Source organism: Furipterus horrens, unplaced genomic scaffold (genome assembly GCF_987537825.1).
Source record: "Furipterus horrens unplaced genomic scaffold, mFurHor1.1.pri manual_scaffold_1, whole genome shotgun sequence".
NCBI lineage: Eukaryota > Metazoa > Chordata > Mammalia > Chiroptera > Furipteridae > Furipterus > Furipterus horrens.
The window spans coordinates 19,477,580-19,500,792 of NW_028327171.1; the positions used below are offsets into that span (position 1 = coordinate 19,477,580).

Consider the following 23,213-nt stretch of genomic DNA (forward strand, 5'->3'; position numbering starts at 1 on the left):
TAGTTGGGGGGGGTTGTTATCAGGTGACGGGACTGAGTAGAAAAGAAAAAGGACTCATGGTCATGGACAACAGGGTGGTGGTTGCTCGGGAGCGGGGGGGGGGACAAGGGGCTAAATGGTAACAGGAAAAAATATATAATAGAAATTAAATTAAAAAATAAACACAATTACAAGTTTAAAAAATCCCTTAAAGTTAGCTTTCTGGTATTTTATTTGAAAATTATTGCATAAATTACATTGTAAAAAATATTTCTTGGCTTTGATTAAAAAACACTGGCAAATAAATATATAATCAAGTTTTAAAATTTAAACAAGATATGTGTTGTATGTATATGTTAACTTTTAAGATCTGTTTCTTCAAAAATCTTTGTGCATTAACTGATCAACTACTGAGTCCAATTATATTAAATAGGAATATCTGTACTACACTTAGTAAAATTGCAAACTCATCTTTTTTATTACTGTAAATTCAGTGTTTTCATAATTGGTTGTGTCATTTTTACTTACCCAACTTAAGTTCATTATATTAAATTATATTGAAAAATTGACGGGTAAGAACCTGATCTAATTCTAGATTTATGCATAGCTGGTCCTCTAATTATAGCACAGTAAAATATAATTAACAACAATACCAGTTACTTGACTCTCCTAAAGTCTATGAAGTTGCCTGAGTGTAAGATTTTATACTGAAATGAGAACACTTGAACTTTGTGTTGAATTTAACCTTTAGATTTTTCTCACTTGAAAATGCTATCATCCAACTATAGCATTAATTACTTGAGAAATAAGAAGTATAAAATTTTGTTGTTTTGTTTTGTGCATTGAGATTTAGATGGAAAACTAAAACTACATACTACTGCTAGGACTACTACAATTACTTGGCGGTGCAGATAGACTCTGAAGAAGCTACACCATCGTCTCTCGAGACGGACGGCTGCCGACGACGACGACTACAATTACTACTACTACATTTGTTTCATTAAAATAGCATCAAAATTTTATTGCAATTGGTAGGTGTTGCTTGACCAATGAATGTTTTTCATTAGTCAGTTAAATTAAAAAAAATTACACTGTTATGGATCATAATGACTATTTAAAATAATAGCAACATGTATATTTGAAATAATATATACAAGTGTATAAGAATTTATCCCTTTTAAACACTTTAGAATTACTTGGAAATATCATAGACAGTCCAAATTATCTAGTTCAACTGTAAAAATGTTGTTAGTTTCATCAAAAGAACAGGTCTACTGAAGCTTTTATTTACTATGAGATGCCTTCATTTCAAACTGGAAAACTGGCTGTCTTCATGTGTCAAATTTAGATTCACCGAAGCAATCATTTTGGGATATCTTGAAAGTAAGTGAGTATGCCATCCTTGGTCTCTTGCAGTCCCCATTACTTCCTTTTGTCCTGAAGTCTATATTATTTCATTGTGTAGACTCTGAAGTTTTTTAAGTTCATGATCCCTATTATATAATTATATCTTGCATATATTGTGGGGGACATAGGCAATTGAGTTCTTAAGTTTAGTAAGTTATGGTTAGCAGTTCATGTTATCTTTTGTTTTCTCAAGCAACGCAATGCTAACAGGTTAACTATCTTATTCCCTTTTTTACTGATCATACACCATCAACTGCTAGGCCATACTCCTCTCCCATAGAAAAGTTCTGGAACAAGAGGATATTATATCACAGTGGAACTAGAGGGCAGAGAAGTTTATCTCTATGCCTAGAAGAGGAAGACTGTACTTAGAAGAACTATGGGGATACAGAATTCATTTTAAATACTATTAATTATCTAGCTACCATATTCAATACTGATAATAAATTACTCTATGTGTAGTTTGTTTGATATAAAACCTTATCTCATTTCAATCAATTAATTAAAATTTATTTAATGACGCTACTCAAGAATCTATTGATACCAGTAAAAAAACTACTTGGAAATCTATTGCTAGGAAACATAAAATATTTTATCTTGGGTAGATTATTCATCTGGATAGAAATCTGGGCTTTGTACATACTAGTGGATTGACTCTGTCAAGGTCATGAAATACTCAGTTTGGTCATCTGGAAAATGGACCCTGATGTCTTAGGTTCTTACAATTTATAAATCTAAATTTTATTTTTAATTTTAATCAAGTACTATTTAAATGCATAATTAGTAAATGCACACATGAATTACACAGTCTACAATCAAACTTTACTACATATTATCTAAATATATAGAATGTAATGGGAAACACAAGACTCAATATGACTGGAGTCAAGTAAGATCTCCAAGAGATCAAGGTGAAAAGAAATAGAATCAAGAGTTCAGGGCAGTCAGATGTTGGGAAGAAGTAAGGGTGGTTTATTTCACTGACACATTTCACACAGGATAGTGTGAGGTTAAAAATAAAGGCATGCACAAAACAATGCCAACCTAAAAACCCAGAGCCACCATCTAACAGATTTCTCAAAATTTAAAGGTGATATTTCTAATTTCTCTTAACCTCTCAATTTTTAAAGTCTGAAGAAGTCCACTTAAATGTAGAATTGCTCCATGTATCACATAATTTTTTTTTCATTTAAAATTTTTTGTTCATTCAGCAAAGAGTTCTTGAATTCATCCTATAAGCTAAGCGCTGTGGTAAGAGTTGTGAGTTCTGAAAAAGACAGATATTTCTGTATACAAGGAGTTTATATTTATTATAAATAATAATAGAGATTAGTTAGTTTTATAAATTACATTAAAATATATCACATACTTAATCAAGTATAGACATAGACAGTCTTCAAAAATTCCTCATCCCATAGTGATATATTCTGAAGAGTCTAGAAATATCTTGATTAACACAAGACCTTACTGATGAAGCATGGTTTATTTTAAGTTGCATATAGGGTCTCACCATTGCCAATAAATGACTTAAAGTTTAACTCAATCCAACAGTTTTAAAAAAACTATGTACACTGCAGGAAGTATAAAGGTGAATCACATTCACTTTGGGCATATGTACTTATCATTCACAGAAGTTAGGAAAACTCAGTGGGAATAAAAGATGTAAGGTCTATAAGGATTCAAAACTGAGAAAGTCCCTCTTAGAAAAGAGTTAAAGGCATTTTGGATAGAGAGGTGATATACAAGAATCTTGAAGAACATATTATCAAGTAGTGCATTTGCTTGGAAGGAGTAGTGAATGGCAGGTATTAGTAAGCAAGTAAGAAATAACGCTGTTTTTAAATGTCGGAACCTTCACCTAATAATCTTTCACAGGTGTTCTCTAGGGATTTTTTTAGGGGGCTGGTATGGGTGTAGTCAAGATTGGTGACCTCAAGAGTTATTCCTAAGTTCTATTGAAGAGAAACTAGGTGTGGGTGTGAAATAATGCTCAGGGTATGAGAATTCTGTATCACATCATTTGAGGAATCTTGGGGGATCACCTGTGCTCATGAGTCTGCCTTTGATAATAGGGAATAACAGAAACAAAATGACTATTTACAGAGAGTGACTCATCTATTCTAATAACAGTTCATGTACTGCTGGATTGGTTTCAAGGAGACTCAGTCCAATTGTTAAGTAATTTATGTGATTTACTTATAGTTACTTTGGCCAATTTAGTTCATACTATTATGAACTAAATTAGGCTTTTCTGGTAAGGCATTATCGATTGCTTTGCAATTGGTCTTCTTTGCCTATCACTCTTCCTTCTCTTCATTTCTTCCTCTGCCCTCTTCCTTCCTTCCCACTCCAACTACTTTCCACTTTATTCCACAAAGCATTTAAGGTAAATCAGCCACTACAAACATAAAGATTATATATAGATACACACACTGATTAAGTAGAGTATGATTTACTGATAGTTATTGCTTCTTAAATGTGGAAACCCTGGTATGCAGTTGAGTATAATCACTGAAAATTCTTAAAGGAATTATTGAATCTGCACAATGGCTCCCTTCACTGAATGTTAACTATCTAAATGCACAACATTTCCCCATGGTTTCTTAGACATAATTAAACTATTTGTAGATCCTGACATCAACAATGATCCTGAATCTTAGTTTTATAAAAATAATCCTTTCAATTTGTACATTTGTCATTTAAAAATTTTTCATAAACATATAGTACTTTAAACAACACCAATAGCTGGAAGAGTGAAATTTATTATTAATCACTAGTGAAAGCATAATTCTCCCAAGGTAGTATTCTCACCCTATTTTCTTCATTGATGTTAATTACATCCTCTGCCTTTCAGGATTATGAATTCTGCATAACTAACACAACGAGTCAGAGCTACAGTTTTGTTACTTTTTTGTTACTTTTCAGCCATTCTTCTATAATACCAGTTCACTTTAAATAGAGTAGATATGAGAACACAATGTTAAGCATTTATCATAGTATTATTATGAGATTATCTTTATACTACACATCATAGTTGACTTCTGTAATATATACTTTATTGCACTGCATGGGCCATCAACATGAACATGACTTGGTCTCCAAATCAATACACTGAATATTGGGATACATACAAATACATACATTTACACACAAGAACGTTGTCCTAGCTTTCAAGGGCTAAACTCTTCACAAAGATTTAATTGTATACCACTCAGCTGTTTATATCTTCCACCTTTGTGTTGAACTGCTATCATTAGACATCATTGCTTCTCTTTGCTACGAATCACTGTCTTGTCTTTTTCATCTCTCCATTCTCTGTCTCTCTTTCTTATTCTCTTGTCTGTCTTCTGCCTCTTGTCCATGGTCTCTTGATTAGTCCTTAAAAAGACTCTTCTTTCATAGAAACCACTAGTCTTTGACTTCCGCATACCAGTCAAATAATTTTGCTTTAAATCATTGGCATTTGGCTTTCTAAGGCTCATGTGTTCTTCCTGTTGGTGACTCAAAAGTTCCTTCTTCACTACCTTTGTTGGTAAATTCCAGATTTTGAATATTCTGAATGTCAGAATGTTATCTAGAAAGCTCATCAACACATAGCCAGGGTCTTATGGTTTTTAACATACTAGTGTATATTAATATCTACAAATTTTTATGTATTTAATGTTTCATGCTTGGAGTTTAAATTAGTTATAATATTGACAACAATTTCTGTGACTGAAAGATGATCTACATAAACTAGCCTCTTCATATAAATTATACAATTTACTGCCACTGAAGTTGACAGCAAGCTAATGGATTCCAAAGAGACCCATTTGCTTTGTACAGACATAATAATGTAGGTGTCTTTCCTTCAAAAAAAAATGTGGTCCAAATCTCAAATTATACTTTATATATTTGTTATTTTCTTCACATGGTTCTGGTTTAGAACCATATAGCTATATAAAAATAAAGGGTAGAAGATAAGGGAAGTATACACAATACAAAGAGCTAATTTTAAAATTGATACTAAAATAAAAAAAACATTCATCTGAAAATTAAGGAATTTAAAATTCAAAAGAAATATGCACAATCTAAATTTAGTTTTATGAACTGTAAAGAACTTAATAATAAAAATGAACTCATTCTATTCTTTTTATTTTAGATAAAAAGCACTCCTAAATCTAAAATTTTATGTCTAGCATGAATGAACACACTGAACCCAGTCAAGAAATAAGTCAAGTATGTTACTAAATCAGAACAATATGGGAATTAAATTTGGAGAAATTTTAGAACAAATAAACACAACAGATTTGTGACCCCTGTTGTAATTCAGTCAAATATAGTAATAGCAACCATCACACAGAGAGTTCTTATACTCCATTCATTCACCCAATAAGTACTCAGTTCTTTTTATGTGTAAGGCATTGTAGGGGATACAATGAAAAATAAAGCATGGACTTTGCCCTCAGGGGGCTTACAGTCTAGTATGGAAAAAAATAAACAAGCACTTAGCATAGCATAAGGGAAAAAGTGATGTGTCATAAGAAAGACTCAGACAACATGCTGTGGGAGTCACTGACACTGGTAGATCTTTTTTCCTGTAGTGTCTAAGTAGCCAATAAAAATATAAAGAATGATCAGTTTATAAAATTCAGTGTCAAATTTTATGAACCTGTGCATGAAAAAGCTGCAATATTAATGCAGTTTAAGTCACTATTCACCAGTTGTGAAAAATATTTGATCACTGAGTAGCAACGTATTAGAAATACCATCTTGCCAGCATCATAAGTAGATGTAAATGGGAAAATCTAATACAGAAATACTATTTTAATGTAATAAAGGCTCAAATTATTCAAAATGCTCATGACACATTACCTTTTCACACAGAAATTTGCTCAGTCAGATTAAAGTGATGAAGAATTCCTCGATGGCTCAAGTGTGCTCCAAGGAAAGCTAGAAGGTTGTACAGTTAACTCCCAGGGTATAACTCTAAACCATACAACCTACTACCTCAACCCGGATGCACACAGCTTCCACTGTGGCTTCAAATTCCTTATCATATCTTCAGTCAGCTCCTCCAAATATGGCGACCATACACCTAAGGGCTTGGCAAGGGTATAGATATAATATTCTAACATTTTACCAATTAACTTAATATGTGTCTACTAGGACTATCCTAACCTCTTGGGTTTCCAGCATAGGTCAAACAAAATGTCCTTTGACATTTCTCCTGGCATAATTGTACTAGCAATTAATAATATTAAAAATATACAGCATTCAGCTTCATTTTCAAGAGAAAAGGGTTTCATAGTAGCACATAAATCCAAATGTTGTCTTTAATTTTCTTATTGAAGTTGATGAGGTGAACTAACCACTATAATATGAACTGACATTTTTGAACAGGATCTATTCAGATCTTGATTCATACATTGCTATAAAAAAAAATCAATCCAAGTTTCTTAATCAATTTACTATACGTGCATTCAAACTTGAATGGCTATTCCCTGAACCAGTGGTCAACAACTGAAGCCTGCCTTTTAAGACAGATGAGGATTAATATATACATTTAGAAGAAAACAAAGGAAAATACAATTACTTCAAAAGTAATCAACTAGAGTTTTACAGGAGTTTGACTGAAATACTATTTAACAGCATTGTGCATAGCATTTTGTCAGATTACCACACTGACACAGACCCATAGAAGCGAGCTTGTGCGGTCCACTTCACCACAAGATCGGATCTACGGGTTTATGCCAACGGGCAACATCTCACATGGGCTCCTTAGTAAAGCAGAATTTGTTGTAAGTATCTGATGAAATTAGGAGATGAAGACAATAATAATAATCCTTTAATATAAATATTTTAAATGCTAAATGCTCTAAGTATGGATATTCCCAATTAAAGGCCTTCATAAATATTCTAAACTAAATGAAGATATTTATATACATAAGAATTTAAAAAATACTATATTGAAATATTTTCAGATTACTTTTGTTTTAAAAAGTATTTTAGAATTAGACTATTCTAATTAACAATCAGTTTTAAAAAAATCCATATATGCATGTATGAATTATGTTATTGTGAGGCATGAATGTAGTGTTATGAACCTATAATTAAGACCAAATTAACTATTAAGCTAATTGTGTAAGAGTTAGAGTGTGTTTGTTCTAATTCTTTTAAAGCCTTGGTTAGTGGTTTCAAGGAATTGGTAACATATAACTTTCTCATAAAACAAAATCTTGTTGACTAGGCAGAGTACCAAAAGAAGTTATTTAAAAGTCCTCAATATATACGTAGCTGAGAACAGTTAGAATAACACTGAAATTAACAATATTTGGATTAAATAATAGAAAACTAAAATTAATCACATTAATAGCATTATTACTACTACTGTGTGTTAACATTTATACTCCAGATCTAGTTCATAAAAAAAGGTATCATCTCTCTAATATATCATAAGGTTAAATTTATTTTCAAAGATGATATACTTAAAACAAAATATATGACTACATACATCTCTCATCTGGTCAACAGGTTGGCTAAAAAGAGTGATTAAAAAAATTTAAATCACCAGACCATGGACAAACACACAAGAGTAAACATAAAGCCAGCCACATACAGGTTTGATATTCTAAATTCAACAGCAACAAAACTGTAACTTGTGCAATCATTAATTGTTTTACTCATAGCCACAATACTTAGCATTTTTCAATTATACCGTCATTGTGAAAAATAGTAGTACCACATAAAAATTACTATGTATTTGCATGGTTTGAAATAAATAATATAATGTGTGTTTTATAAACTTTACATACAGAATTTGGCCTACATAATTTTCACCATTACTTGTTTCCAAATTATACTCATGCTTATTAATAAGTTAAAAATCAACATTCAAGATTCATGCATTCAATTATAGTAAAAATATTTCAATATAAATTCTTAAATTTAGATGTGAACTATAAGGTAGCATATGTTTTGGGTTTATTGTAACTAAAAAAAATGTATATTTGGTTTTATTGTCTTATTAGATTGTATGTTTAAAAGAAAAAAAAATGACTCTATTCCTCCTCCTCGCCAGATTTCATTTCCTTTTATATGGCACAACAACTGATAAAATACACTTTTTCTTCTTCCTAAATTATTTCTTATTCAACCGTATTTCACCTATGTCATATGTATGCATACATAGATATTCATTCAAAATGACTCAAACTGTGTATTGCTCACAAACTCAAACAAAAATTTTTCACAGAAGTAGGTAATATAAATTCTCAAACCATCAATTAAAATTCCAACAACCAGATTCATAAGTAATATGAAACGAATTCTTTAAACACAGTCAAAATTATTTTGTTTTTTCTTTAAAAATATTAAATATTAATTCTTCTTTTGATTTTCATTTTTACCTGAGATGATTTTCTCCTATGATCACTTTCTTCACTTCTCATATCCATTTTAAGTTTTTCCCTAAAACAACCACAAAAGGAGAAATATCAGACAACTGCTGTCTAGGAGGAGCATCTGGAGGATGGTGGGAACGAAGGTAGACGATCGAGAAGAAAACACAATATCAAAATGGGCAAAACCTTGTAAACTATTTTTTAAAGGCTTGGAAGACTCACAGAGCCCCACCCAAGGCTACTCATATGACATATAATGTGGTTTCATAGTTTGCATTTATGCATTCATTTTGGTTGGTGGTGTTTTCACGGTAACAATTTTGAAAGTGAAAGGAGGCATGGCTGGTAAAGAAGCGACTAGGTTTTGCACAATGAACTACTGAAAGCTGAAAAGAGATGTGGATTTGGCATGAGCTTAATAAGATAATTAAGAGTGTAGAGATTAATGACTCCTAAAAATAACATTTAAAATAATGTTTTTCAACTAAAGGATCTTGAAACATGAAAACAGGTTTATAAATGTTAATTAAGCCTGTGAAAGTTGATGTTCCATTAGCTGAGGCAGCACAAAGAAACAAGAGCTATATTTTAAATAATTAGGGAACAATAAACCATAAACTAAATAAAACGTTTCATTTGATTGTTATCAGTTATATAGAGCATTTCTAATTCCCCATAACTCTTCACAGAATAACAAAAAAGAAATAATTCACAGTTCTATATTTACTCATTGTTTACCCTATGTATTTTCAATATAATGAAATAAGATTTTAGGAGCACAACAGTTTGTTTAAAGTTTATTCTTTTCATGGAAAATATAGCATCAGTTTGTAACATGCAAATTATAGTCTTCATTTATATATGCTGTATATTGCAAAAGCATTTTCATTTTAACAAATTTTAAACATGATTAGAAAGTTTTAATCAAAATCAGAATAGGTGGAGTACACGTTAATCCTTTCCCCCATTGAATAAGGCAAAACAGAGTTTTGTTATAAAGTGTTTAAATTCCTTAGCAATTTAATTCTACAAACATAATAATACATCTATCTGCTAAGCCAATACATTGCTAGAAACTTAAAACAAGTTTGTATGTACTTTTTCCACTGAAATACTTAACGGATATTTCCAAAGCACTCTGCAACAGCTCTAAAGACAAATATTTCTCTTAAATTCTATTTTAAAAGTGGAACAAGCTTCTTTTCTGCTTTGCAACTGAGAACATATTTGTTTCAGCCTTATTTAGGTTATACTAAAATCCTGGTAAATTACTTAATATAACTTCCCCCCAACTAATTTTATGTTTCTGCAATTTAATGCATATTCTAATAGGACTCTTTTTTTAGAAGTTCAAAAAGTGTTTTCTTTCACATTTCAAATTATGAGTCACAGCACATGAAAGACTTAGTTTCTTTACCAATTAGGGCTAAACACTCAGTTTTCTTAGATAGCAGAAAGTAATAACTGTACACAAAAAGCACAGAAAACATATTAATGTCTTTCCAAAACTTCTATGTATAACAAAAATAAAAACATAGATCATCTTTTACATAGAGATTTTCTATCTATAGTTACATTTCTATTCTAAGCAGGATTAGAGCAAGAGAGCAAAAGAAAAAAGTTAATAAGAGTAAAGTGGGTGATAAGTTAAATAAGAGTAAATGGAAAGTTCAAGGATTCTCTTTTCTATAACAGTAGGTTTTAAAAGAAACAACAAAAAAAGTTATACCTGATAACAAAGGTGCGATTTCACCAAGTGCAATATACTGTTAATTATGCCATATTTTTGAAATAATAAAAATAAGAAGGCTCATTTTTATGTTGCCTTACAAAGCTTTGTAGCTCGATGTCTCTGCAGTTATACAAGCCAATGTTTGCTTTTTTTTTTTTTTTTTTTTTGGTTTTGGTTTAGATTTTTGTTTGTTTTTGTTTTTGAGCAGGAACGTCTCATTATTATTATTATTTTTTCATCACTGTTGCGTGGAGTGGGACAAACCCCGTTGTTTGGATTTTTTTTTCTTCAGGGTTCCTGTTATTTCTTGGAAAAAAGGAACAGTGTGCTTGTCTTCTTTTTCTTCCTTTTCGGTATTCCAGGCACAAAGCACTGCGCAGAAGCTGCACCAATCCTTGCCGTCCCTGGCAGCAGAGTGGTAGAAGGTGGGAGAGACCAGGAATCCTTCCAGGCGGCGCTGACTTCAGAAATGAGGATCGCACACGTTTGTCTCTTGAACCAAAAGGGTGAGAAGGCAGGGTGCCAGTTTGCTACACTGCTGCAATGATCTCATGCTCACTGCTGCTGTCGTCTTGTTTGCCCAGTTCAAATGCCTGTTCATTATAAACCAAAAAAAAAAAAAAAAAAAAAAAACCTACTTGGATTCTTCAGCGAGCAAAGGGTATTAACATTAAAAAAATTCAGCAGTTAAAAAAAGCAAAAAAACCCACCACAACAACGAAACACACACTGTTTGAGGATTCACTTGTTATGCCTCAATATTCTGTTTATATTTTTTCTTTTCTTTCTTTCTTTTTTTTCCTACTTAGAGATAAGCAGCAGAATTTATCAGGCGTGAAAGGGACAGCCTCCTGGTGGCCTGCCAAAAACCCAGAATAAAGGCGAAGTTGTGCTTCAAAGCTCAGTCGCTTGCTGAGTCTGGCTAAAGTCAAGTATTAAGATCCACCATTTTCTGAGCAATGCTAGAAAAGAAGAAAAAACTCAGGACGGTTGCTGCTATCCAAGTCTCCGTTGGCACCATCACAAAATCTCAGTCGTAAGGTCACATGATTCTCTGCCAAATGTAGAGTGCGTTCCCATCACCCATTCTGCTGATACTGCGAAGGCAGCTATTGTCTCGTTTAGACCCAAAGTTCAGCCCACTCTTCATTGAATTAGCTGAAAAAACGCATCACCTTTGGGGGCTGGGAGTCATGGAAACGTCTACCTGGCAAGCTGCCCACTTTTTCTGCCCATCAACCAGAGATGGAATTGTGCTGCCTAATGCAATGATGACTTGGAATGTGAAGAGTCGTCCAAAGTGAATCTGAATCTTGCAACGCCTGTTTCAGTTTGTACAGAAAACTCTGGCTTCTTGTAGTTCAGGGGCGGGTGGGGTGAGGGAATCTTTCCTATTAAATGTAGCAAATAGAGGTCTGAACATGCCTACTCTGAAACTTTATTTCACAGCACACCCAGGTGGCACTCAAATGAAGACACTGAACACCCTGCAAGTTTTCTGGGTTTAAGGCATCCCCTTCCTCTGTCTTCTTTTCCTCCCGAGTGAATGCAACAAGCCCAGGTCATTTGTTTTGGTTTCTCACATTAAGATTTAAAAGCTCCGAGATTCTTCGTGCTTTTTATTACTTCCTGATTTTATCTGGTACTAATTTTGTACTAGATGGCCGCAATACCCACTGGCAGCCGTGGGGATGCACGACTGCTGGAACCGCCCTCAGAGTGGTCCCCAGAGGGAAGACCCAGTTGTCTCCCCGACCACACAAAACCCTGCAACGGGTTTCGGTGTGATCCTCTTCACTACCTAGCACAGACGCGTGCTTGTTTGCTGAGACCCACTCGTGTCAGAAGTGCTCTTTCTGTTCCTTCACGAGCTACAGTTTGCCTGCCTGGAATGAAAGATGCCTCTGAAAGATGCAGGGAATGTATCAACAATTCCCAGGCAATAAAATGGGATGGTTCCCCCACCCCAGTGAATTTCCATTCTAGCAGGCAACCAAAGTTCCCATGGTAAAACATTTCCATACTTTCTAACCGAAGTAAAGGGAATTAAATCTTTCACCATTTCCTTAAGCAGAATCTAAAGCCAAGTGGAAAAGCAAATCTGATCAGTATTTAAATCAAACATACTCAGTAGCACTGAAAAGAATAATGTTCTCCTACCTGCATTAAAAAAAAAGTTTCAAGGATGGGAATGTCTTTATCTAAAGTATAATTCCATTTGCAAGAAAATTTAAAGTTGTATTCATGGCTTACCAAATGATGGACTAATGTTATCCCTCCTACATGTATACACACACACATACACACACACATTGCTCAATGAATGACAAATACATAAAAGACAATAAAACTGATTTACCTAATAAAAAAAAATCATCCACAAAATTCAGGGATTTAGGAAACATATCCTAAAAATGACCTATGGTCCTTTTTGTATCATGTTTCTTAGGCCACATTCCTAAGAAGCCATAGGAATGAATGTTCACGCATATACACACTCCCATGAGAAGCATTCTGGTGTCCTCCCAATTTGTAACTCAAAATACAAACAATTCTAAACCGTAAAACAAAACCTAACACATCTGCTGAAATTGAAATTGCTTTTTTCTAGATTGTAAAATTCTGGACACATTTTGCTCATGTCCTAACACATGCTTACAGTGCTGCTAGGGAATCCAGCATGGTGGGCAGACACACGTGTCCCATGCCTCAGCACAGCAAGAAGAACTGAGATAATCTCTAATAAAAAGAAAACCTTCCATTTCCCAGTTCTCATTCACTAACTTAGCAGGTATTTATTAAGCAAACACAATAATCAGAGAGGAAGAGCAATGAGTCAAATGGGCATGCTCCTGTGCAGCAGTCATTCAGGAAGAACTTGCAAGCGAGAGAAGCTCTATTCTAAATCTAAATGTTGATAGTCCTCAGGGACAATTTATTGACAACAAACTAGTCAAGAAACACTAGTATAAACTGGAAAGTGGAAATGAAATGGGTATTAAAAAAATAAAGATAGAGATGCGCTCTCTGTCTCAAGTTTTCTCTTTTTAATTCAAAAATGTACTCATCCCTTTTCATACCTCTATTTAACTTCCTTGAAGAACCTAATGTGAAAATTGTATGTTACCCTCTCAATTAACAAAATAAAATAAAAGAGAAAAGAAAAAGAAACAGGAAGTGTTCACTTTCAGGAAGATGGAGTAGACTTAGTTTTTCCTAATCCTACTGCTAGGCCCAACTGAAAACAACCTTGGGCATTATATATAAAACACATGTAAGGAGACTCTAAAAGATGGCAAGAAGACAGACCAGTCAGGGACCTCAGGACCCAAGGAACAGCATGGTGGTGGGTCCTTGGAGTTTATTTTTGCCTCATATACCCCAAATGGGCAGCTGAAGGAATCTGTAACCCAGAGACACTAACTAGTGCAGACTAGAAGAGCCTCAGCAAAAGCCTGCTCTCCCTAGCCAAAGAACCAGGAAAGGGAAGTATCTAGAAAGACACTGTCACTTTGCTCCAGACAAATACCACACAAGCACGCACCCCACAGCTATAAACTCCTAATGGAGTTGAGGGCTGACCCTTGCTAGAATAGAACAAAGCATCCCAAATTTCTCTCCCCAACCCCATGTGGTATAGGGACATCTGAGTAAAGAATTGAAACTTTCCTTCTTGTCACAGGGTCCCTCCCCCACCACAATACAGTGCCAGTGTAGACCATACAGGGAGGCTGGACTTCCAACCCAGTCCAACAGTAATGAGGCACCTTCTCCATTCCTGTTAAGGTGGTATCAAACAGAAGAGGCCCAGTGAAGTAAGGGCCTTAGGAACTTCCCAGCAGCATCAAAGCCACTCCGCCATCCCCCAACTTGTAAGGTGCCAGGAGAGGCCACATCTGGAGCAGAAACAAACCACTCCCAACCATTCTAGCTAGGGAGATATCAATGGAGGCCTACTGGGGAACAGGAACTCTCACCCCACACAGCAGTAACATGAAGGCCTCCCACTCAGGTGGTACTGGTGGATGGAGGAGGAGACCTGGACTTCTATCTATACCTGGTGGTGAAAACATATACCCTTCTTTCTCTGCTGGAGTAGTGTCAGAGGAAGCTAGCTAAAACAGAAGGTTAAAGTAGTATCCAGAGTCTTGTAACCTGGACCCAAAACATCCCGATTTCGATTGAAAATCATTTGTCATACAAAGGAGCAGAAAGACCTCAAAATGAGTGTAAAAGCCATAATCAATACATGGGAACACCAAGATGACAGAAATATTAGAATTATCTCACAAAGACTGTAAAGCAACTATCATGAAAATGCTTTAAAGAGCAAGCATGAACATGGTTGAAACAAATTTAAAAAATTAACACTCTTAGTAAATAAATAGAAGATATAAAGAATAACCTGATGAAAAATTTAGAGCTGAAAAGATACAATAACTGAAATACAAAAGTAAAGAAGGCAAAGGAAAAATATCAGTGAACTGAAAGATAGGGCAATAGCAATTACCAAACATGACCCACACGAAGAAAATATACTTAAATAAAAAGTAAACAGAGACTCAGGCAAATGTATAATATAAGAGTAAAGCATTCATATATCATGTAAACATTAATTAAAGAAAACAAAAGTAGCAATATTAACATCAAATAAAAGAGAATTCAAAGCAAAGGAACTTATCAAAATCAGAGGTCAACATCATAAAATGATTTTTAAACACAATCCATGAAGTAAACATAAAAACCTTGAATGTGTATGCACCAAACAAAAAATCTATAAAAGGTAGAGTAAAAACTGGTAAAATAAAAAATAAAAAAAAAAAAACAGGCAGAGCCATGATTATAACTGTAAACTTCAACACACCTCTTGCAAAAATTGATAGAACTAGACAGAAATTAGCAAGGATACAGAGCTTGATGACCTCATCAACCACCAGTATTTAATTAACATTTTTAGAATGTACTGCCCCCAAATAGCAGAATACACATTTGTTTTCAAGTGCCCACCAACATAATACAAGACAGGCCATATCCTAGTCCATAAATCAAATCTCAACAAATTAAAAGTAAGTGAAATTAAATAGTGTATTTTTGGACTACAGTGGAATCACACCAGAAACCAATAGTAGCAAGGTAACAACAACAATAAAAAAATTACCTGGAAACTAATTTAATTAGCTCACTTCTGAATAATCCATAAGTTAAAAAGGAAGTCTTAAGGAAAAAGTATATTGGAGTGAATAAAAATGAAATACAACATTAGCAAAATTTGGGGGCACAGCTTCAGCAGTGCTTAGGAAGGAAATTGATAGTACTAACTGCATACATTAGAAAAGAGAAAAAGTCTCAAACCAATAATCAAAGTTCCAACCTCAAGAACCAAGGAAAAGAAGAGCAAAGTCAACCTGAAGCAAAGAAGAAAAGAAATATTAAAGATAAAAACACAAATAAATGAAACTAAAAACAGAAAAACAATAGAGAAAATCAATGAAGCCATGAATTGGTTCTTTGAAAAGATTAATAAACCTGGTGAACTTCCAACAAGACTGACAAATGAAAAACATAGAAGGCATACACTAATTATCAGTTTCAGGAAGGAAGCAGGATATATCACTACAGACCCTTCAGACATCTAAAGACAATAAGGAAAAACTACAAACACAAAATTCAGAACTCAGATGAAATGCATCAATTCTTCAAAACCCAAATTACCACAACTCACCCCATATGAATTAGACCATTTGAATAGCCCAGTAACTACTGAGGAATTAAATTTGTTATTTAAAAACTCTCTCAAAAAGATATCTCCACACCCAGATAGTTTAGGAGAATAATTATAATAAATATTTTAAAGAAGGTTTAACATCACTTCAACTCAATGTGGCGGGGGTTGGGGGGAGGGAAGGATAGAAGGAAAACATACCAATTTATTTTATGAAAGTAATATTATCCTGAAAAACACAAAAGCAACATAAAAATAGGAAAGCATAGATGAATGTCTTTCACAAATATAGACTCAAAAACCCTTAATTGTATTTTAACAAATAGAGTTCAGCAATATATAAAAAGAATTATATAGCATGGCCATTTGAGGTTTATCTCAGGGATGCAAATTCAGGTTCAATATTCAAAATCAATCAATATAATTCACCACTTTAATAAACTAAAGGAAAAACATCACTGACTATATCAATGGAGACAGAAAAAGTGCTTGGAAAAATTCAGCATCCACTCATAACTGAAACCTCTCTTGACAAGTAGGAACAGCAGGGACCCCCTCAATTGGATAAAGATATTCTCGCAAAAAGCTACAGTTAACATTATATTTAATGGTGAAAGACTAACGGCTATCTCTCTAAGATCAACAATAAGGCAGGATGTTCACTCTCTCACCACTCCTATTCAACATAGTGCTGCAAGCTTTATTCTAGATAGCGTAATAAAGCATAAAAAACAAACAAACACACACACACACACACAGAGCACACGGAGGGGCTGGGGGAACACACTAAACATTGGTGAGGGTGTCAGATCACTCATGCTATTGCTGATTAGAATGTAAAATAGTGAAATGGTATAGCAACTCGGGAAAATTTGGCATAGTATTTTAAAAACTAAACATATGTTTTCCATAAGACCCGGCAATTTGACTCAGGCATTTATCCCAAAGAAATGAGAGTTTATGTTCATGCAGAAACCTGTACATGAGTGTTTATAGCAGCTTTTTTCCTAATAGTCAAAAACTGAAAACTACCCAGATGTCCTTTAAATGATGAGTAGTCAAACAAACTGGTACATCCATACCATGGACTACTTCTCAGCAACAATAAAGAACAAACTGTTGATACAGTCTTCTGAATGACTTCAAGAGAATTATGCTGAGTGAAAAGAGCCAATTCTCAAAGGTCACAATTCTATATGATTCAATTTTAAAATTCTTGAAATGGTTAAATTATAGAAATGTAAACAGATCAGTAGCTAAGGAGTTAAGACAGGTGCTGGAGTGGGAAGGAAGTGGGTGTGAGTATAAAAGGACAACATGAATCTTTATGGTAATAGAATTATTTTATGTCTTGACTATCCATGTCAATATCTAGGTTGTGATATTGTACTATAGTTTTCAAGGTGTTACCAGTAGGGAAAAGTAGGTATATAATACATAATACCTCTATGTTTTATGTCTTACAACTCCATAGGAGTTATCAAAAAATAAAGTTAATTCTTTTCTTTCTGGTAAAATAAAACAAGGCAATTGCTTTGGTTGGTTGTTTGCACTGTCCTTCTGTTATTATAAACAAAACTTCTTTAAAAAAATTTGAGTTTGCTATTGGTTTATCTGGACTTGAAATCCCAAAGTGGTGTTCGTTAAATAATGATTTGATCAGCTGGGAAAATTAGTTTGATGAAATGTTCCAAATCAGGGGTCTGGAGAATTTCCATAAAAGGATAGATAATATGTACTTTAGATGTTATGTGTCATATGGCCTGTGTTGCAATTGTTCGACTCTGCTACTGCACTATGAAAATAGTTGTAGACCACACATAAATGAAAGAACGTGTCAGTGTTCCAATAAAACTTTACTTACAGAGCAAAAATTTAATCAATTTTCCAATATAAAATGTATTTTTATCAAACATGCATAAATTTAAAAAAAATCATTAGCAAATAGACCATAATAAAACAGGTCCTGGATTTGGCCCACTGAATACAGTTTGCTGACTTCTGAGTTAAACTACTTTTTTGGAATTCTCTATTGTATCATGATTCAGTTTTGTTTCCTCTTTATTTTCTTCTAGAATATCTTCAATGCAAAAGCTGCTAACACCTCCCATTTAGGAATTCCCCACATTGTCCCTCCGCCTATGTTTTATTTTCTCGGGTTGTCAAGGAATATAAACAGAAGTTTTACTGTTAAAATGTGGAACTTTGTACAAAGCATTATAAACACTTGGATGACGTTATCTTCTCAGTCTCAATTGTTGACATTTTTTCATAATTTTACTGAGAAGTAGTGCTGCCTCTTACATGGTCTTTTTGATAATACTGTCTTGAAAATCACTAAAAGAAGAAATTGCATGAGGCAAAGTACTTGAAAGATTCCAACTTATTTAGATCAGAAATTGAAAATATATAAATCAAATGGCTATAAGAAACAGTATAGTATGTTGTAGTTGCAGGTGTTTCTTGCATGATGATGGTTTGGGAGTTGGGGAGAGCAGGAAATAGCAGTGAAAATGACGGTAAAAATGAGATTCAAATTGTTAAGTGAATTAAACAAGGAGGCCATTAGACTAGGGTGGCTTTAAATGCTGTATAGTCTTTAAACAAACAAAAACCCAAGCCTGTTAATGCCTGCAGGTTAAGAAATGGAAACCTAAAGACAACCAATCACAAGCAACCTCTAGGCTTTCCCAAACAAGGCCACTGCTTAATCTATAGGCAAACAATGTCCTTGCTCTGTCTTCTCTATGAAAGTCTTCTCCCTTGTTCCTGTGGTGGGAAGGGGTGTGTGTGTGTGCCTCTCAGCACTTCTAACCACTTCTGGTTTGGCGCTGCACAATTGGAATCAGTTTTTGCTCAGATAAACTCTTAAAATGTTTAATATGCCTCAGATAATCTCTTAAAAAAATTAAACTTATATCAAGAAAAAAAAAAAAGTCAAGCCCAAAGAGAAATTCAAAAGGAAAACCAGGATGGGAGGAAGGGTAGTGAATAATATCCATTTTCCTGAAGTCAAAATACTCTTTGGAGGCTGTGTGAGTGAAGGGTAGGCATCTACTGGAATTATTATTTTCATGAAAGATAAAAATTTTTTACATAAAATCATGCTTTATTAATGACACTATAAAACATGGTTATTAAATCATAAAGATGGGGGCCTCAGAAAATATTTTCTAGAATTTCCTTCAAGAATTACAATGAGTAGATGGAGAATAAAGCCTTTTTAAAAAATTAACTGACTTCAAATAATTAATTCAGAGAATTAAATCACTTATTATTTTTACCCTTCTGATTAACTAAACACCAAGACTCATTAAAAATTAATGACCATTCATTATCTTTGTATCAGATGGGAAGAGAAGAAAAGTTTTAAATAAACATAATTCCATAAAACACTGACCATAATGTAAAATGAGGTTTTGTTATTACTGATATGAGTTAATATGTATACTTAAAAGTCATATTAAAACCCTTAGTAGATAGATGTGTAGAGAAATATTAATTATTACAGAACACTCTCAAATTATAGGTCTGGTTCTAAGAAAGTCATGTGAATTGATTCAGTTCATAGATGTGCGGTTATCTTTGCTACTATTACAGTACCCATCACGTAGCAGAAAGAGTGCTGTTTTTAAGTACGTGGTAACCCTGGTGTTTTAAGGTGCTTAGGGTTTAAACCCTTACTTTTGCAGTAACTATGGAATTGTACATTTCAATTTTTATTTTTCCAAAACAGGGAAACTGAATAACATGCAATTTTCACTATATTGGTCTTTTCTAAGTAATTAAAAAGCAGTAATTTTGCTGCTTTTAAATATCTGATTCTTCTCAGATCTAGGAATTTGGCCCACAGATAATTAGCATATTCTTTAAGGCTTTGGCTGATTTAAGAATTTGGAGTACTAAGATCATCCCCCTGAAAATATACAAACCAGATTACAAGAATCAGAAATAAAATGCTCTCCTTCCATGGAACTTTAAATAGGCTTTAGTACTATATTAAGAGTTTGGAAAGATAAATCATATCAAGTTTAAAATTAATAAATTTGTGTAGTTAGAAATGATGCAGATGGGTAAAATTGGTAGTTGTCTTATTAATTTGACTTTGTTTAAGAAGAGCATTTATCTTAAATATGCAGAACATTTCATTTCCTGGTTCACAAACCAAGTGAGGCTCATATATTAAGCATGGAAGTTTTGGAAATCTGCCATTATTTTTGCCCACTTAGTGGCTCTGTTTTATATAGTAACTAATTTTAGAGTTCATTGCAATGAATGGCTATAAGAACCTCTGTTACCAAATTTAAGTTTGTATTAGAAGAGTTAAAGAGCAAAGTCATAAATAGCCGGGATATTCCTGTATACTTAACAAGAAGAACCCCAAGTGTATTCTGTACTTGCTATCAAATGTTCAAATGACTTCATGGATTGCATTCATAAAGCCTTTGCAAATAAGCAGAGTATGAGCCATAGGTGTCCAGTCAAAACCTGATCCCAGATCTGAGGCAATATTAGGGGGACTGCTGGGAAGGGCATTGCACTCGAACTGAGAACATTTATTCGTCATTCCCTTTCAGCAACTGGATTATTTTATAAGAGTGTTTCTCTTCAGTCAAATGAATATGCTCAAGTGATGTCCAACTGTAATATAGGGATGTTTGTAGAGTCAAAACCAGAATAATAATTAAATAATTCCATCTTAGAAAGATAGAGGCAAAGTGTTGAAGTCCTAAAGTGCTGAAGTCCACTAAAAAATGGCATTTTGATTTTCTGTTCACATCTCCCCAGATCTTTTTCCTGTGTCTGTTCTCAATTACAAATAGCAAATTTTACCTTTGAATAGTCACATATGACCTGACTTTACCCTCACTTACATACTACCAATTACTGATACTTTAAAATAATTTTGGTTTTAGATAAAATTACCCTCAACCTCTCCAATAAGTTAGAGCTGTACTGGGGTAATGTCATCCTCCAGGTTTGCGTATCTTTTTCATGTGTGATCACAGATTCTCCCTATCAGGAGTATGGTTGAACCAAGAGTGGGCAGAATTAGCAAAACATGGAATATTCATATGCTGCCATCTGTACTCAATTGTGTTAAATGTAGCCCAGATCCAACATGAGAGTTCTCTAGATTATTGCCATATTGGTGGCCATTGTTCTGACTACATGAGTTTTTATGTCTCCTTCATCTCTCCAGGAGAGCCAAACGAAAATTCCATGAGATGCTTACATTTGGAATCATCATGGGCTACAGAAGGAATTCACTATTCATATTTTGCATGTAAGCTTTTCTCCATTTGATATCAATATAAATAACATTATTTGTTGTTTATCAACAACCTTTATTCAATAATGCAGGAATAATTTTATCCATGTTACCTTCATGAATTAAGAGCATTCTTTACAAAAAATAAACATGTGTTATTTGGGCATAAATTGAATTTACTTTAAACAGATCTTTCTTCTATTATTTCCCCATTCCTTAGTTATAAAAAAGATATGACCACAGATATCATATGACATTATTAGAGACTGGAATATTTCACAAATTCTTTTTTAGTAATCGAGCTTTATCCTAAATAAAAATTTAAATTATAATACATATATATTTAGAAAGAATTCCACATTTTTACTTGCTAAAATGAATATTGTCTTAATGTTACTTTTATTAGTAGATTTTGTTTTCTAGGTGTCATTGTTATGGACTTTGGTTTGAACTTTAGTTAAACATAGTGTCCCAGTTTGTAATGGAGCAAGATAGACTTTCACAGAAAAAGTGTGCCAAGAAAATGAGAAAACAAGCCTCAGAATGCAAAAGACATATCTGATAAAGAATTGTTATTCAAGATATACGAAGATTTCTTAGAACTGAACATAAATAAAACAAACAACCAGGTTAAAGAACTAGCCAAAGACCACAATGGATGCCTCACCAAATACATACAGAGAGCAAAGAAGTATATAAAAATATGCTCCATATTATATGTTATCAGGGAAATGCAAGACAAAATAATAATGAGGTTCCATGACACACTTCGTAGAATGGCCAAAATTTAAGACATTGGCACCTAATGCTAGCAAGAATGTTGAACGTAAGGAACTCTTATTCATTGCTTGTGGGAATGCAAAATGGTACAGCCACTTTGGAAGACAGTTTGGTGGTTTCTTACAAAGCTAAGTATAGTCTTTCTGTTCAATCCAGAAATCATGATCCACAGTATTGACTCAAAAGAGCGGAAAACATAAGTCCACCCCAAAATGTGCACACAGATGTTTATAGCAGAAAGTTGCAGGGGGTTGGGGAGAAGGGATGATTGGGCAGAACGCAGAGGGTTTTTAGGGTAGTGAAGCACTCTGTATACTACAATGGTGTTAAATGTCATTATACATTTGTCCAAACCCATAGAATGTACAAAATCAGAAACAAATCTTAATGCAAACTTCAGAGACTTCAGATGATAATGATGTGTTAATGGAAGTTCATCAGTTGTAACAAATTTAACACTCTGGTGGGGGATGTTGATAATGAGGAGGTTATGTATGCAATGGGGCAGGGGACATAGGGGAAATCACTCAATTTTGTTGTAAAAAATTAAATCTATTAAAAATAAAGAATGTGCTCACTTAACTTGACATAGTATTCAGTGCCTATGCAGCCTATTGTACACAGTATAAGGTCAATACAATTTTAAAAAATTTTGGTTATTTATTCCTAAACTACATTGTCTTTATATTTTACATATTTGTATTTTATATTACATGTTACATTGTATGTATTTTATATTTTGAGTTTTATCAACTTGATTTCCTTTTCTTTGTGTTGGGGTGTCACCTTTTTCCTGTCTGTCATTATCTATGCCAACTCCCCATATACTGAATTTAATTTTCTGTTACCAGAAAAAAATAAATATAAACAAGGCAACGGTGTCAACATCACCATCACTCCCTTAATAACTAATAAATAATGAGCACTGCATATGTACAA

At 33.7% G+C, this 23,213-nt stretch overlaps 1 long non-coding RNA gene across 3 annotated transcripts in view; it reads right to left on the reverse strand.

The window, feature by feature from the left end:
- LOC150020733 (uncharacterized) overlaps nt 1-23,213 on the reverse strand; it is a 448,609-nt gene that overhangs the window by 39,249 nt on the left and 386,147 nt on the right. For all 3 annotated transcript variants that reach the window (XR_016509813.1, XR_016509802.1, XR_016509812.1), the window contains one exon: nt 8,775-8,835. This is a non-coding gene — a long non-coding RNA (uncharacterized LOC150020733). The remainder of the gene's footprint in view (nt 1-8,774; nt 8,836-23,213) is intronic.